Source organism: Nerophis ophidion, linkage group LG27 (assembly GCF_033978795.1).
Source record: "Nerophis ophidion isolate RoL-2023_Sa linkage group LG27, RoL_Noph_v1.0, whole genome shotgun sequence".
Taxonomy (NCBI): domain Eukaryota; kingdom Metazoa; phylum Chordata; class Actinopteri; order Syngnathiformes; family Syngnathidae; genus Nerophis; species Nerophis ophidion.
Window position 1 is genome coordinate 32575642 of NC_084637.1, and position 18863 is coordinate 32594504.

An 18863-nucleotide genomic window follows, 5' to 3' on the forward strand; every position below is an offset into this window, starting at 1 on the left:
TTTGGAGGTGGGAGGGGCCTATCCCCAGGTGCATGTCTTTGGAGATGGGAGGGGCCTATCCCCAGGTGCATGTCTTTGGAGGTGGGAGGGGCCTATCCCCAGGTGCATGTCTTTGGAGGTGGGAGGGGCCTATCCCCAGGTGCATGTCTTTGGAAGTGGGAGGAAGGCGGAGTACCCGGAGGGAACCCACGCACTCACGGGGAGAACATGCAAACTCCACACAGAAAGATCCCGAGCCTGGATTTGAACCCAGGACTGCAGGACCTTCGTATTGTGAGGCAGACGCACTAACCCCTCTGCCACCGTGAAGCCCACTTTTACTTCAATTTGTGTTCATTTTTCTTTTACATCGAGGGTCTTTCATGACCTCCTACCTCTATAGCAGTGGTTCTCAAATGGGGGTACTTGAAGGTATGCTAAGGGGTACGTGAGATTTTTTTAAATTATTCTAAAAATAGCAACAATTCAAAAATCCTTTATATAATACTTCAACAAAATATGAATGTAAGTTCATAAACTGTGAAAAGAAATGCAACAATGCAATATTCAGTGTTGACAGCTAGATTTTTTTGTGGACATGTTCCATAAATATTGATGTTAAAGATGAATTTTTTGGTGAAAAAATGTTTGGAATGAAGTTGATGAATCCAGATGGATCTCTATTACAATCCCCAAAGAGGGCACTTTTAGTTGATTATTACTTCTATGTGGAGAAATCTTTATTTATAATTGAATCACTTGTTTTAAGTTATTTTTATATCTTTTTTTCCAAATAGTTCAATAAAGACCACTACAAATGAGCAATTGTTTGCACTGTTATTCAATTTAATAAATCAGAAACTGATGACATAGTGCTAAATTTAACTTCTTTATCCCTTTTTTTCCAACCAAAATTGCTGTGCTCTGATTAGGGGGCACTTGAACTAAAAAAAAATTCACAGGGGGTACATCACTGAAAAAAGGTTGAGAACCACTGCTCTATAGAATTGTCCTTTAAAGTAAACTGGTCCTTAAAGTCCTACTGAAATGAGATGTTCTTATTTAAACGGGGATAGCAGGTCCATTCTATGTGTCATACTTGATCATTTTGCCATATTGCCATATTTTTGCTGCAAGGATTTAGTAGAGAACATCCACGATAAAGTTCGCAACTTTTGGTCGCTAATAAAAAAGCCTTGCCTGTACCGGAAGTAGCAGACGATGTGCGCGTGACGTCACGGGTTGTGGAGCTCCTCACATCTGAACATTGTTTACAATCATGGCCACCAGCAGCGAGAGCGATTCGGACCGAGAAAGCGACGATTTCGCCATTAATTTGAGCAAGGATGAAAAATTGGTGGATGAGGAAAGTAAGAGTGAAGGACTAGAAAAAAAAAGACGAGGGCAGCGGGAGCAATTCAGATGTTATTAGACACATTTACTAGGATAATTCTGGAAAATCCCTTATCTGCTTATTGTGCTACTTGTGTTTTAGTGAAATTATATGGTCGTACCTGTACAACCTGAAGGTCGGCCCAGTCGACGGGTGGTGGCGATGCTCATCCCTGCCCTTCGCAAGGGACCCTCTTCGAAACACGATCTTTCGAAATGATCGCTGCATAATACACTGTACTTTGTGTGTGTGGTCCAATCCAACCGTGTTCGCTTGACCGCTCTGTTCCATAGTAAAGCTCGACTATCATCTTTCGGGAATGTAAACAATGAAACACCGGCTGTGTTTGTGTTGCTAAAGGCGGCCGCAATACACCGCTTCCCACCTACAGCTTTCTTCTTTGATGTCTCCATTATTCATTGAACAAATTGCAAGAGATTCAGCAACACAGATGTCCAGAATACTGTGGAATTATGCGATTAAAGCAGACGATTTATAGCTGGGATCGGTGCTGGATCAAAATGTCCTCTACAATGCGTGACGTCACGCGCAGGCGTCATCATACCGCGACGTTTCAGCAGGATACTTCCGCGCGAAATTTAAAATTGCAATTTAGTAAACTAACACGGCCGTGACGTCACGGGTTGTGGAGCTCCTCACATCTGAACATTGTTTACAATCATGGCCACCAGCAGCGAGACCGAAAAAGTGACGATTTCCCCATTAATTTGAGCAAGGATGAAAGATTTGTGGATGAGGAAAGTGAGAGTGAAGGACTAGAAACAAACCAAAAAAAAGACGAGGGCAGCGATTCAGATGTTATTAGACACATTTACTAGGATAATTCTGGAAAATCCCTTATCTGCTTATTGTGTTACGTGTGTTTTAGTGAGATTATATAGTCGTACCTGTACAACCTGAAGGTCAGCCCAGTCGACGGGTGGTGGCGATGCTCATCCCTGCCCTTCGCAAGGGACCCTCTTCGAAACACGATCTTTCGAAATGATCGCTGCATAATACACTGTACTTTGTGTGTGTGGTCCAATCCAACCGTGTTCGCTTGACCGCTCTGTTCCATAGTAAAGCTCGACTATCATCTTTCGGGAATGTAAACAATGAAACACCGGCTGTGTTTGTGTTGCTAAAGCCGGCCGCAATACACCGATTCCCACCTACGGCTTTCTTCTTTGACGTCTCCATTATTCATTAAACAAATTGCAAAAGATTTAGAAACACAGTTGTCCAGAATACTGTGGAATTATGCGATTAAAGCAGACGATTTATAGCTGGGATCGGTGCTGGATCAAAATGTCCTCTACAATGCGTGACGTCATCATACCGCTACGTTTCAGCAGGATACTTCGGCGTGAAATTTACAATTGCAATTTAGTAAATCAACACGGCCATGACGTCACGGTTTGTGGAGCTCCTCACATCTGAACATTGTTTACAATCATGGCCACCAGCAGCCAGACCGAAAAAGTGACGATTTCCCCATTAATTTGAGCAAGGATGAAAGATTTGTGGATGAGGAAAGTGAGAGTGAAGGACTAGAAACAAACAAAAAAAAAGGACCAGGGCAGCGGCAGCGATTCAGATGTCATTAGACACATTTACTAGGATCATTCTGGAAAATCCCTTATCTGCCTATTGTGTTACTTGTGTTTTAGTGAGATTATATGGTCGTACCTGTACAACCTGAAGGTCAGCCCAGTCGGCGGGTGGTGGCGATGCTCATCCCTGCCCTTCGTAGGGGAACCCCTTCGGAACACGATCTTTCGAAATGATCGCCGCATAATACACTGTACTTTGTGTGTGTGGTCCAATCCAACCGTGTTCGCTTGACCGCTCTGTTCCATAGTAAAGCTCGACTATCATCTTTCGGGAATGTAAACAATGAAACACCGGCTGTGTTTGCGTTGCTAAAGCCGGCCGCAATACACCGCTTCCCACCTACGGCTTTCTTCTTTGACGTCTCCATTATTCATTAAACAAATTGCAAAAGATTTAGAAACACAGTTGTCCAGAATACTGTGGAATTATGCGATGTAAACAGACGACTTATGGAACAAGATCTCTACAATGCGTTTTAGCATGATACTTCCGCGCAAAATTTAAAATTGCAACTTAGTAAACTAAAAAGGCCGTATTGGCATGTGTTGCAATGTTAATATTTCATCATTGATATATAAACTATCAGACTGTGTGGTCGCTAGTAGTGGCTTTCAGTAGGCCTTTAAAGTATTATTTGTTTATTGCCTCTTCATATCCCCTTTAGAGTGATAAAGTCGAACAAGCCAACATGTGTCATGCTGGACTGTCCTTGCAAGTGTTGCACTGTGATGGATCCCTCCATCGCAATGAAGGAAACAGCATCCTTGTCGTCGCCATGGCAGCGCCACGTCGCCCACATTAGTGGTTGCTAACACTGCTAGAATATCGCCGACAGCTCTCGTGTTGTGTTCGTACTCGCGCCAGAGCTTGTGCTAACTAACCTTGCAAACAACCAGTCACCATCTTGTTTTCCTCTCCGGAATTTAGGTCAAAGTAACGACGTCGCTTTGTTGCATGAAAGAAATTAATAAATAAATCATGAAATGAGGATAGTCAGCTGAGGGTGCAGGAACATCTTCCCCTACATGTGTACTCACCATCAATAACCCGAAACCACGTCCAATCGGGAGGGCCGAACCTGTTCCGAATATTCACATAAAAAGAGGCGAGCAATGTTTATTTCATGAATAGAGGGAACAATGTTTTTTTTAGTGCTTGCATACAAATGGGAGCCTTGGAGGCTGTGAGGGAGGAGGTGGTGGGAGTCAGGGAGCCCACTGGAAAGTGTCAATAAATGCAAAGTGCAAGGCCAGGGGTGCCCACACTTTTTCTGCAGGCGAGCTACTTTTCAATTGACCAACTCGAGGGGATCTACCTCATTTATATATATCATTTATATTTATTTATTTATGAAAGAGACATTTTTGTAAACAAGTTAAATGTGTTTAATGATAATACAAGCATGTGTAACACATATAGATGTCTTTCTTTCACGAAGACAAGAATATAAGTTGGTGTATTACCTGATTCTGATGACTTGCATTGATTGGAATCAGACAGTAATGATGATAACGCCCACATTTTCAAATGGAGGAGAAAAAAAGTTGTCCTTTCTGTACAATACCACATGAAAGTGGTTGGTTTTTGGCATCTAATTCATCCAGCTTCCATACACTTTACAAGAAAAACATTGGCGGCAAATTCCGTAGCTTGCTTGATTGACATTCCCGGCACCCGAGGGTCTTGTGAGATGACGCTGGCTGCTGCCAGTTCATTATTATGAAAAAATGACCGAGAGGAAGGCGAGAAACACTTTTTATTTCAATAGACTTTCGCGCCCTCCCTTCCGTCAAAACTCTAAAGGCCGACTGCACTTTTCCTATCTTCACAATAAAAGCCCTGCTTCATGCTGCCTGCGCTAACAAAATAAGAGTCTCAGAAAGCTGGCGTGCACTAGTGATGTGCACGCCAGCTTTCTGAGGGATCGCTTGTGCACGCCAGTTTTCCGAGACTCTGTATTTAGTTAGCGCAGGCAGCATGAAGCCGGGCTTTTATTGTGAAGATAGGAAATGTGCAGTCGGCCTTTAGAGTTTTGACGGAAGGTACGGCGCGAGAGTCTGTTGAAATAAAAAGTGTTTCTCGCCTTCCTCTCGGTCATATTTTCATAATAATGATCTTGCAGCAGCCAGCGTCATCTCACAAGACCCTCCGGTACCGTGAATGTCATTTAAGTGACGTCTTGGTGAAGATTGATGATCACTCATTTTTAAGTCTATTTTTTTTAAAAGCCTGGCTGGAGATCGACTGACACACCCCCCGCGGTCGACTGGTAGCTCGCGATCGACGTAATGGGCACCCCTGTACAAGGCATAAGGGACGCTACGGCTCTCTATCTAAAAGTCACAGTCGGGAAATTTTACGAAATGTACCGTATTTTTCTGAGTATAAGTCGCACCTGCCGAAAATGCATGATAAAGAAGGAAGAAAACATATCGTATTTCCTTGAATTAATTTAAAACCTCTTCTCACTACGGCGCTTACCAAAGGGATGCGGTAAATTTAGGCCTGCGCTTATAAATTTGAGTGTGATGTAAGGATACCATCATGAAAAGCACATTTAATTACAAAAAACGTTATTATGGTCTTACCTTTACTTATAAATGAAGTCCATGCGCAGCTCCTTCTGATCAAAAGCATCGATAACTTGTTTATAGAAGTCTTCCTTATCTTTCTTCAGTTTTAAAAGTCTCTCTGTCTCGATGGAGATCTTCCTTTATTACCTCCTGCTTCGAGTGAAAGTCCAGTTTTGAAAACGGTTTTATTTTAGATATGTAATCCTCCATGTTAAAAGTGCAAGCGAGAGGAAAAAATAAACGATGGCTGCTCACTCTTGCTGCTTGTTGTCACTTCTTCTGCAGCCGAGTAGTCGCAAGAAGGATCACTAGCGCCCTCTACCACCAGGAGACGGGAGTCATTCAATGACTCATATTTGACACACGCAGCTACGGTATATTAATAAAACATAGCTGCTTACTGTTCTTTTTAGCATATTCAATAGTTAGGACTTTAAATCCTACTGAATAGCTCTTAATCTTCTTCCCTTTACGTGATTTCAAATGATTTAAATCAGCCTCCTCCATTTTGAAAATGAATGACAGGTGAAGTGTCACTCGTGACGTGACGAGTTTGACCCGGTGGAAATTCTAGACATGCGCTAATAAAAACAATATTTTGTGAAGCGAGTTTGATCCGGCAGTAATTTTAGGCAAGCGCATATTTTTATACCCGGCGGCAATTCAAGGAAATATAGTATGTTGTTTTCTTTGGGCCCTTTGCTCTCTTTCCAACTTTGCTGTTGTTTTTCTTTGAGCCCCTGTTTCCGCCACATATTTCATTAAACAAATCATGTAAACAACAAAATAAAAGATTGTTTTTCAAATTAGAGTTAGTTATTGATTCAATCAAAAAATCCTTGCAGACTTACAGTACTTGAGATCTCAACATGGGTTATTGGTACCCCTTTTTTTAAAGTTTCTCTCCAGCTGGCCTCACTGAAGCGTGGTTTGTTTTACGGTAAAAAAAAAAAAACTGAACAACGTGTGTAAATACTTTGTGAGCATGTTCAACAATTCATTTATAAAATTAATAACCGTAATCATTTTGGCCACAATAACTGTGCTAGTAAAGTTTCATATCGTTAAAGCTGTACTTTTATAAGAAAAGACGTGACAGAACATTGGAGGCCGCTGGCGAGTTTTTACCGCTAAGAGCACTCAGACTATACATGCTCTCAAGCTGCTGAATGCTCTAATTACTATCTTCAATCATACCTCCACACCAAGCCAAATCCATCCAACTGGCTGCCAGAGAAACGCCACTCTGCATATAATTGTATTAACTCCTTTTTTGTAAAATGAACGGGACTATGTGCTAAACGCACCATTCTGTCTGGACATGCCTTGGTTTCAAGCGCCCTAAAGCGACCAGAAGTGGCGATACCAGATGGTGACGACTCTACGACCTCCAATACTATCAGGCTTGTCCCTGACAGTTTGGTTTATGTCTTAGTTTTTCCTCTGCATTTGTCTTTGTTTCCTGTCTTTAGTTACCGTCAGCACTCTTAATTTGGTTCTGTTTCCTGTTCGTCTCCCCTGATTGATGTGTCCCCTCAGCTGCGGCTGATTGGCACCTGGCCACACCTGGTGTCAATCAGCCAGAAACTATTTAGACCTGTTTTCTCCTCCAGTCAGTGCTGGATTATTATGTCACATTGTGTTTGTGACAAATCCCAATATGCAGAGAAGGCGGCAGGCATTGTGCGGGAAAACATTATTTAATCTTCAAAAACAACGAAAAGAACACAAACCAGGAACTAGGAGACATGAAACAGGATACCAGGAAACAGTAACTTATATATATATATATATATATATATATAATAAAAAAAAAAAAAATATATATATATATATATATATATATATATATATGTATATGTATATGAAATACTCGATTTGGTGAATTACCCGCACCCCCACCTCCCGAAATCGGAGGTCTCAAGGTTGGCAAGTATGCGTACATCTCGAAATTAGGACATACTATATTAAACCATCTCTGCCAGTTGCTGTCTTAGCTTTTACTTTAAAGTGTTTATCGTCCATTAACCGATTCACGAGATCTTAAATAAGCTGGTGAGTGCAGACTTTTTATTGTCATGGCAACAGCGAGACTCACATAGGGCAGCAACCTTCACTGTAGGGCTTGTCAGAGGGCACACACTGGCATTTATTTGTTTCTAAATTAGTTTCAATGGTACCTAAAAGACAAATAGTGTTTTCGGTGCCACCAAATTAATGAAGGTGTTTATTATTTATGTGGCGAAAGAAGAGAATTTGTACGACTTGTCCTCTGATCAACTGAACTAATTGTCTCCTTGTCACACAGTGGAAGTACACGGCTACTAAAAGCATTTTAAAGGACACCACAGTATATTAGACAAGGAATTGTCGGATTTGAACTTTTTAAGGTCGAGGCAAGTGTTGCCTTAAAGGAGGGCTCATATTTTAGGACACATTTCGGTAGAACACCCTCACAGTAACGCAACATAAACGGAGCAGAACAAATACCCACAATCCCATGCATCCGTGACTATTCCTGGCTATATTATACACCCCGCTAGCACCAAACCCCGCCCCCCCAACCCAGCCCACGTCAACCGATGCACGGGGTGAACATTATTTACTTTCCACGCAGGGGCTCCAAAGCATGCATGCATACATATATATTTTTATTATTCAATATTATTATGAACTTGTCGGCTGTTTGTCATTTAATGATGCCTTTATCTCTATTTTTACCTTTTGATAGAAGTATTTTTAGGGACCGAAAGTCCCTTTGGGACAGAGGACCCTATTGATTTTCTAAGGTTTTATTATTATTCTTTATTATACCGCCGCCTCTTTGAGCTGTAAATTGACCCTCTTAACATGCTTCAAAACTCACCAAATTTGACACACACATCAGGACTGGCGAAAATTGCGATCTAATCAAAAAATCAAACTCAAAATTGCGCTCGAGCGCCCCCTAGGAAGAAAACAGACAAAACTATATGTAACTTCCAGTAGGAATGTCGTAGAAACATGAAACAAAAAACCACTATGTAGGTCTCAGTTAGACCTATATTTCATACATTCTTACCTCCCTGCTAAAATCAACAGGAAAGTTTGCAATTCCCCCTTCAATACAAAAGTTGGCTAACATTTTTTAGCTTTTTTTCCAACATTATCTCCTCTGAGGCCGTTTGTCGTTTCGGCTTCAAATAAGCAAGAGATGAGAGATTGAACCCTTCTGATTAAAAGTTGATGAAATAGTTTTAATCACTGCTACGGTTTTGATTTTATTAGCCTTCAAAGAACCGCTGCGCTGAAAACCATTTCAAAGACCGTCTGCTGCTGTTGCGCACGCACCAACATTGGTGGGGGAGGGGCTGTGATCGTCTGTCCCAAGATGGCTGCCAGGTGCCATAGCTAAGATGGCATGTTTTAAAGTTGTCGTTTGCCTGCATATCGTAAAAACAACCGTCCGACATTGTTTATTTTGGGCACTTACATATGGTGCCTGACTGTACTTTTGATGCTACGGTAAAGACAATGAATGGTCCGGTTTTGATTTTATTAGTTGTGCTTCGCCCTCGTGTGAAATATTTGTTAAGATGGCTGCCGGCTAGCTAACGCTTATCAGGTCTTGGGTCGGGGGGGCAGCAGCCAAGGCGTTTTTTTTTTATTTATTTATTCTTTAAGTTATGTACATGTAGATGCTGTATCAGGACAGTTTCATTAAAGGGGAACATTATCACCAAACCTATGCAATCGTCAATATATACCTTGATGTTGCAGAAAAAAGACCATATATTTTTTTAACCGATTTCCGAACTCTAAATGGGTGAATTTTGGCGAATTAAACGCCTTTCTGTTTATCGGTCTTTTAGCGATGACGTCAGAACGTGACGTCACCGAGGTAACACACCCGCCATATTCATTTTCACATTACAAACACCGGGTCTCAGCCGTCATTTTTCGTTTTTTCGACTATTTTTTGGAACCTTGGAGACATCATGCCTCGTCGGTGTGTTGTCGGAGGGTGTAACAACACTAACAGGGAGGGATTCAAGTTGCACCACTGGCAAGAAATGTGCCGCCAGACCCCCATTGAATGTACCAAAGTGTCTTCACATTTGACCGGCGATGCTAAGACAGACATGGCACAGAGATGTATGGATAACCTGCAGATGCATTTGCAACCATTAAGTCAACGAAATCACAAAGCTGAGTTTTGTTGATGTTGTTGACTTATGTGCTAATCAGACATATTTGGTCACGGCATGACTGCCAGCTAATCGATGCTAACATGCTATGCTAATTGATGCTGGCATGCTATTCACGCTAGCTGTATATACATTTGAAACAAGATACCCACATTTAATGCGAAACAAACACTTACCAATCGACGGATTTAATTTGCTCCAGTGTCACAAGATGCGAAAGTCCTAATCGTTTGGTCCGCACATTTTACCGGCGATGCTAATAAGGCAGCCATGCTATTGGCCACTTCATTAGGTACACCCACGCTATGGCCGAATAGCGTCAATAGCTTCAATTTCTTCTTCAAGCTATCTGCCTCCATACTCTGACCATCTGTTTCGATACATGCGTAATCTGTTGAATCGCTTAAGCCGCTGAAATCCGAGTCTGAATCCGAGCTAATGTCGCTATATCTTGCTGTGGTAACCGCCGTGTTGTTGGTATTGGCAGCACTGTATGGCGTCACAGGGAAATGGATAGTGGTTTCGGCATAGCTCGGTTGGTAGAGCGGCCGTGCCAGCAACTTGAGGGTTGCAGGTTCGATTCCTGCTTCCGCCATCCTAGTCACTGCCGTTGTGTCCTTGGGCAAGGCACTTTAGCCACCTGCTCCCAGTGCCACCCACACTGCTTTAAATGTAACTTAGATATTGGGTTTCACTATGTAAAGCGCTTTGAGTCACTAGAGAAAAGCGCTATATAAATATAATTCACAATTCACATTCGAAGATAGCGAAAATAAGGCACTTTAAAGCTTTATTTAGGGCTATTCCGGGACCAGTAACATTTGGAAAAAAACTTTGAAAAATAAAAGAAGCCACTGGGAACTGTTTTTTATTGTTTTTAACCCTTTTGAAATTGTGATAATGTTCCCCTTTAAGAGTTTGAACAGAAATATGTGGTATCGGAATTAGCTATACACAATAAAACATTAACAAAATGACATGTCGAATGGTTTTGAAAGTAGTACCTTTGTGACAAGAAAAAACACAAGTAATGTAAAAAAAAAAAACATGGCGTTTACTTTTTCATACATGCTCTTGTTGTTAAGTCTAATAAACAGGATGTGTTCTTCTTGTGGCTCAGTATAAAAGTTTTGGTCAACAACAACAAAAAAACAGGAGTGACGGCGTGTTTCCTCACCTCATTAACTCTCACTCACAGCAGCTGATGGACGCTGTATTGTCAAAATGAAAGCAACATCATATAGTTTTTCTATATCGCTGTATACTTTGTCTGGGGACAAGCGTCTCCAATATTGTCCACACCTGTCTCCATCCGAGGGGAAATGTCTGGAGCGTTCCGAAAGAGTTGATGCTGCAAGGAATGTGTTGTGTTGAGGTACAAATATCCTCCCGAAATGTAATTGGCATTGTTGTTTAGTGTGTTGTCACTATATGGCACATGTTTATGAGAGTGTTGGTGTTGTTTACACGTCCACCCTTAGTGTGACACGAAATTAACCTGTTAGTCCGTCATGACTAAAGAACCACATGACGCTAGTGTGCATGCGCCTAAATCCGTGTAAACCAGGGGTGCCCATTACGTCGATCGCGAGCTACCAGTCGACCGCGGGGGGTGTGTCAGTCGATCTCCAGCCAGGCTTTAAAAAAAAAGATAGACCTAAAAATGAGTGATCATCAATCTTCACCAAGACGTCACTTAAATGACATTCACGGTACCGGAGGGTCTTGTGAGATGACGCTGGCTGCTGCAAGATCATTATTATGAAAATATGACCAAGAGGAAGGCGAGAAACACTTTTTATTTCAACAGACTCTCGCGCCGTACCTTCCGTCAAAACTCTAAAGGCCGACTGCACATTTCCTATCTTCACAATAAAAGCCCTGCTTCATGCTGCCTGCGCTAACTAAATACAGAGTCTCGGAAAACTGGTGTGCACAACCGATCCCTCAGAAAGCTGGCGTGCACATCACTTGTGCACGCCAGCTTTCCGAGACTCTTATTTTGTTAGCGCAGGCAGCATGAAGCAGGGCTTTTATTGTGAAGATAGGAAATGTGCAGTCGGCCTTTAGAGTTTCGACGGAAGGGACGGCGCGAAAGTCTGTTGAAATAAAAAGTGTTTCTCGCCTTCCTCTCTGTCATTTTTTCATAATAATGAACCGGCAGCAGTCAGCGTCATCTCACAAGACCCTCGGGTGCCGTGAATGTCAATCAAGCAAGCTACGGAATTTGCCGCCAATGTTTTTTCTTGTAAAGTGTATGGAAGCTGGATGAATTAGATGCCAAAAAACAACCACTTTCATGTGGTATTGTACAGAAAGGACAACTTTTTTTCTCCTCCATTTGAAAATGTGGGCGTTATCATCATTACTGTCTGATTCCAATCAATACAAGTCATCAGAATCAGGTAATACACCAACTTATATTCTTGTCTTTGTGAAAGAAAGACATCTATATGTGTTACACATGCTTGTATTATCATTAAACACATTTAACTTGTTTACAAAAATGTCTCTTTCATAAATAAATAAATATAAATGATATATATAAATGAGGTAGATCCCCTCGAGTTGGTCAATTGAAAAGTAGCTCGCCTGCAGAAAAAGTGTGGGCACCCCTGGGGTAAACTATCATGCATTAATTAATGATAGGGGTTCGGAATATTAAAAAGGAAACTTATCATCATGCCGTTGACCACTATATTGTTTATTGTTTAGTCTTTATTTAAAGGGACAATGCACAGAAACATTAAGCTCAGATTATAGCTAAATAGCTCATTTCCATCTGCAGTCCCTGGCTACCTAAATTAAAGAGATACAAAAATCATGCAATAAAATTATGACAATAAAATCATACCATATCGCGTAATCAAATTAAGAAAAGTCATAAAATGTTTTTTCATGGACACATACTTAATATACAATGCAACCACACCTCATTTACATGCCCTTGTTCACATCTGTCATCATTTGTAAAAACAATCATGATTTTAACAGACACACCTCACAATTTACGATAAAAATGCAGTCATGGATAAATATAATACACATTAAGTTGATCCGTCAAACGTAGTGGCCACCTTATTGACCGTGTGAGCAGCTATAACAGAGGTATATATATTGAACGAGAGGTATATATATCAAACACAAGGGGTGTCCAAACTTTTTCCACTGAGAGCCGCACTCTAAAGAATCAGAGCAAGCGGGGGCCATTATCATTAACACACAAACCTCACAATTTACGACAAAAATGCAGTCATGGATAAATATAATACACATTAATAATAATGATAATAACAATACATTTCATTTGTAAAAAAAAAAAGAAAAGCACTTGAGCAAACAACCTTAAAGTGCCACAGTGTAAAAAATAATAATAATAATAATAAAAAGATAATAAAAATTAATAAAATATAAAACTAGAAACATCTCAATAGCTAGAACAAGCATGCATGTCAATAAAAAGTTTTTTTTTAAAGAGATGGGTTTTTAAGCCTTTTTTTAAAGCATTCACAGTCTGAGGTACCCTCAGGTGGTCAGGGAGAGCGTTCTACGGACTTGGAGCAGCGGAGCAGAAAGTCCGGTCTCCCATAGTTCGTAGCTTTGTCCGTGGAGGTTGGAGGAAGTTAGCCTGTTTGGAGCGGAGGTGTCGTGTGGAGGATTTGGGGGTGAGCAGTTCTTTGAGGTAGAAAGGGGGGGAATTTCCATGGAGGCACTGGTTAGTTAGTGAGATTTTGAATTAAATTCTGAGTGGAACAGGAAGCCAATGAAGGGATTAAGTTGATCTGTCAAACATAGTGGCCACCTTATTGAGCGGGTGAGCAGCTTTGATTGCTCCAAAGCCACTTTTTAACTTTAATTGTAAATAAAGAGTCATCTGTTAGACTTTTCAAGTTTGTTGTGAGGTTATTCCATTCCTTTATGGCTTTATATGAAAAGGCTGATTGTGCAAAAGATGTTTTACATCCGGGTACGCTACACTGCCCCCTGGTGGAGGCTTGTGTGTTTTTAGTTGTCACAGCAGATATAAACTGGACAAAGTGCTTAAGTGGCACTGGAGCCGAGGGCAATCACAGCGAGTTGTCGCAAATGTTGGTTCATTTTTATGGGCATTACGGAAAATAATAGGGCGGTGGAGGTAATTGCCGTGGTTAAATTTGAGGCCTGTGCGACAGATTTCAGGCGCCATAGTGATTGTTGGTATTACACAAGTTGGTGGGCTTTGGTAAATTAATGAGAAATCGGGGCTTAAGTAGCGCAATTTGTCAACAGCATTTTTATTTTGAAGAGAAAAAAATGGTACACAAGGTAGGGACACAGGAATATAAATAGAAAAGAAGGTTTTGCCGCTTTTGTTCCAACTATCGTGGGATCACACTCCTCAGCCTTCCCGGTAAGGTTTATTCGGATAGTCCAACCTCGGATTCAGGAGGAACAGTGTGGTTTTCGTCCTGGTCGTGGAACTGTGGACCAGCTCTATACCCTCGGCAGGGTTCTTGAGGGTGCATGGGAGTTTGCCCAACCAGTCTACATGTGCTTTGTGGACTTGGACAAGGCATTGGACCGAGTCCCTCGGGAAGTCCTGTGGGGAGTGTTCAGAGAGTACGGGGTATCGGACTGTCTTATTGTGGCGGTCCGCTCCCTGTATGATCAGTGTCAGAACTTGGTCCGCATAGCCGGCGGTAAATCGGACACATTGGACTCCGCCAAGGCTGCCCTTTGTCACCCATTCTGTTCATAACTTTTATGGACAGAATTTCTAGGCCCAGTCAAGGCGTTGAGGGGTTCCGGTTTGGTGGCCGCATGATTAGGTCTCTGCTTTTTGCAGATGATGTGGTCCTGATGGCTTCATCTGACCGGGATCTTCAGCTCTCGCTGGATCGGTTCGCAGCCGAGTGTGAAGCGACCGGAATGAGAATCAGCACCTCCAAGTCCGAGTCCATGGTTCTTGCCCGGAAAAGGGTGGAGTGCCATCTCCGGGTTGGGGAGGAGACCCTGCCCCAAGTGGAGGAGTTCAAGTACCTAGGAGTCTTGTTCACGAGTGAGGGAAGAGTGGATCGTGAGATCGACAGGCGGATCGGTGCGGCGTCTTCAGTAATGCGGACGTTGTACCGATCCGTTGTGGTGAAGAAGGAGCTGAGCCGGAAGGCAAAGCTCTCAATTTACCGGTTGATCTACGTTCCCATCCTCACCTATGGTCATGAGCTTTGGGTCATGACCGAAAGGATAAGATCACGGGTACAAGCGGCCCAAATGAGTTTCCTCCGCCGTGTGGCGGGTCTCTCCCTTAGAGATAGGGTGAGAAGCTCTGCCATCCGGGAGGAACTCAAAGTAAAGCCGCTGCTCCTTCACATCGAGAGGAGCCAGATGAGGTGGTTCGGGCATCTGGTCAGGATGCCACCCGAACGCCTCCCTAGGGAGGTGTTTAGGGCACGTCCAACCGGTAGGAGGCCACGGGGAAGACCCAGGACACGTTGGGAAGACTATGTCTCCCGGCTGGCCTGGGAACGCCTCGGGATCCCCTGGGAAGAGCTAGACGAAGTGGCTGGGGAAAGAGAAGTCTGGGTTTCCCTGTTTAGGCTGTTGCCCCCGCGACCCTAACCTCGGATAAGCGGAAGAAGATGGATGGATGGATGGTTTTGCCGCTCCTTGGCGCTGGACTACAGGAAGAGAGGCATGGACGAAATAACTGAGCGTTACCCAGTCCTGTTTTATTAAAAGTAAACGTGACAAGAGACTTAGGCACCTGTTGCCATGCAGCACAGGTTACCATGGCGATTACTCCAATTAAACCCGCGCCGGCTTGGCAACATTGGAAAAGACGCCCTTATCTTTACTATCGGCGTCTTCGCCGTCCTTTCAGTAGTTAAGTCGGGCTGCCGGATTCTTCTCTTCCCCAAGATAGAGAAATGTGTCAGGAATAATTATCTGCTGGGTAATAAAGTTGGATTCCAAACCTTTGTATGATTTTGACTTGCACACAGAGGGGTTTATTAAGAGGACATTTTGCTCAGGCTTGACAAGACATTTTGTTCTGGCTTTGACATTTGAGCACAAGCTACCTCTACCTCGGGTTGGACATTGATGGGAACTGGGTCTTACATTAAGATTTTATCGTTTAAATCAGGCCTGGGCAATTATTGTGACTCGGGGAGCCACATTTAGAGAAAAAAAATTTGTCTGGGGGCCGGTATATCTATTTTTATGAACACTAATACAAAACCTCACAATAATGTCTGATTGAATGCTAAAAATGTTATGACGGACCGCCTTAAAACATAATGGAATTTTACATTTTTCTATGTAGGATAAAACACTGAATATTGACAAAATATGAAGGTCACACCCCCTGTCCAGCCACACATTTCACAATCAAGTGAAACGCAAACAAAAATGCAACAAACAGTGAAATATGAACGCTAAAAGTACAAAATAAACCCACCAACAATCTGATATATCACTAAGCTTTAGAACTTTGTTGTGAAAATCTCCTTCCGCGTCTGTGGAAACGCTTCCTGCCCACACTGCTTGGTGCCTCGTCTGAGCTGCTGTGACTTACATTACCCATCCATCCATCCATTTTATACCGCTTATTCCCTTTCGGGGTCGCGGGGGGCGCTGGCGCCTATCTCAGTTACAATCGGGCGGAAGGCGGGGTACACCCTGGACAAGTCGCCACCTCATCGCAGGGCCAACACAGATAGACAGACAACATTCACACTCACATTCACACACTAGGGCCAATTAGATGACCATAGTAACTAACTAGATGACCATAGTAACTAACTAGATGACCATAGTAACTATTTAGATGACCATAGTAACTAATTAGATGACCATTGTAACTAATTAGATGACCATAGTAACTAATTACATGACCATAGTAACTAATTAGATGACCATTGTAACTAATTAGATGACCATAGTAACTAATTACATGACCATAGTAACTAATTAGATGACCTTAGTAACTAATTAGATGACCATAGTAACTAACTAGATGAACATAGTAACTAACTAGATGACCATAGTAACTAATTAGATGACCATAGTAACTAATTAGATGACCATAGTAACTAATTACATTACCATAGTAACTAATTAGATGACCATAGTAACTAACTAGATGACCATAGTAACTAACTAGATGACCATAGTAACTAATTAGATGACCATAGTAACTAATTAGATGACCATAGTAACTAACTAGATGACCATAGTAACTAACTAGATGACCATAGTAACTAATTAGATGACCATAGTAACTAACTAGATGACCATAGTAACTAACTAGATGACCATAGTAACTAACTAGATGACCATAGTAACTAACTAGATGACCATAGTAACTAACTAGATGACCATAGTAACTAATTAGATGACCATAGTAACTAATTAGATGACCATAGTAACTAACTAGATGACCATAGTAACTAACTAGATGACCATAGTAACTAACTAGATGACCATAGTAACTAACTAGATGACCATAGTAACTAACTAGATGACCATAGTAACTAATTAGATGACCATAGTAACTAACTAGATGACCATAGTAACTAACTAGATGACCATAGTAACTAATTAGATGACCATAGTAACTAATTAGATGACCATAGTAACTAACTAGATGACCATAGTAACTAACTAGATGACCATAGTAACTAACTAGATGACCATAGTAACTAATTAGATGACCATAGTAACTAACTAGATGACCATAGTAACTAACTAGATGACCATAGTAACTAATTAGATGACCATAGTAACTAATTAGATGACCATAGTAACTAACTAGATGACCATAGTAACTAACTAGATGACCATAGTAACTAACTAGATGACCATAGTAACTAACTAGATGACCATAGTAACTAATTAGATGACCATAGTAACTAATTAGATGACCATAGTAACTAATTAGATGGCCATAGTAACTAATTAGATGACCATAGTAACTAACTAGATCAATCAATCAATCAATCAATCAATCAATCAATGTTTATTTATATAGCCCCAAATAACAAATGTCTCAAAGGACTGCACAAATCATTACGACTACAACATCCTCGGAAGAACCCACAAAAGGGCAAGGAAAACTCACACCCAGTGGGCAGGGAGAATTCACATCCAGTGGGACGCCAGCGACAATGCTGACTATGAGAAACCTTGGAGAGGACCTCAGATGTGGGCAACCCCCCCCCTCTAGGGGACCGAAAGCAATGGATGTCGAGCGGGTCTAACATGATACTGTGAAAGTTCAATCCATAGTGGCTCCAAGACAGCAGTGAGAGTCCCGTCCACAGGAAACCATCTCAAGCGGATCAGATTAACTTTTTTTTTTGTTGCAAATAATCATTAACTTTAGAATTTGATGCCAGCAACACGTGACAAAGAAGTTGGGAAAGGTGGCAATAAATACTGATAAAGTTGAGGAATGCTCATCAAACACTTATTTGGAACATCCCACAGGTGTGCAGGCTAATTGGGAACAGGTGGGTGCCATGATTGGGTATAAAAACAGCTTCCCAAAAAATGCTCAGTCTTTCACAAGAAAGGATGGGGCGAGGTACACCCCTTTGTCCACAACTGCGTGAGCAAATAGTCAAACAGTTTAAGAACAACCTTTCTCAAAGTGCAATTGCAAGAAATTTAGGGATTTCAACATCTACGCTCCATAATATCATCAAAAGGTTCAGAGAATCTGGAAAAATCACTCCACGTAAGCGGCATGGCCGGAAACCAACATTGAATGACCGTGACCTTCGATCCCTCAGACGGCACCGTATCAAAAATCAACATCAATCTCTAAAGGATATCACCACATGGGCTCAGGAACACTTCAGAAAACCACTGTCACTAAATACAGTTGGTCGCTACATCTCTAAGTGCAAGTTAAATCTCTACTTATTAAAAGGAAAGCCATTTATCAACAACATCCAGAAACACCACCACCTTCTCTGGGCCCGAGATCATCTTAGATGGACTGATGCAAAGTGGAAAAGTGCTCTATGATCTGATGAGTCCACATTTCAAATTGTTTTTGGAAATATTTGACATCGTGTCATCTGGACCAAAGGGGAAGCGAACCATCCAGACTGTTATCGATGCAAAGTTCAA

The 18863-nt window shown here is 41.8% G+C and overlaps 1 protein-coding gene across 3 annotated transcripts in view; it reads left to right on the forward strand.

Moving 5' to 3' along the window:
- Positions 1 to 18863, forward strand: part of LOC133544167 (interleukin-1 receptor accessory protein-like 1) — a 573629-nt gene that overhangs the window by 300353 nt on the left and 254413 nt on the right. The window lies entirely within an intron of this gene.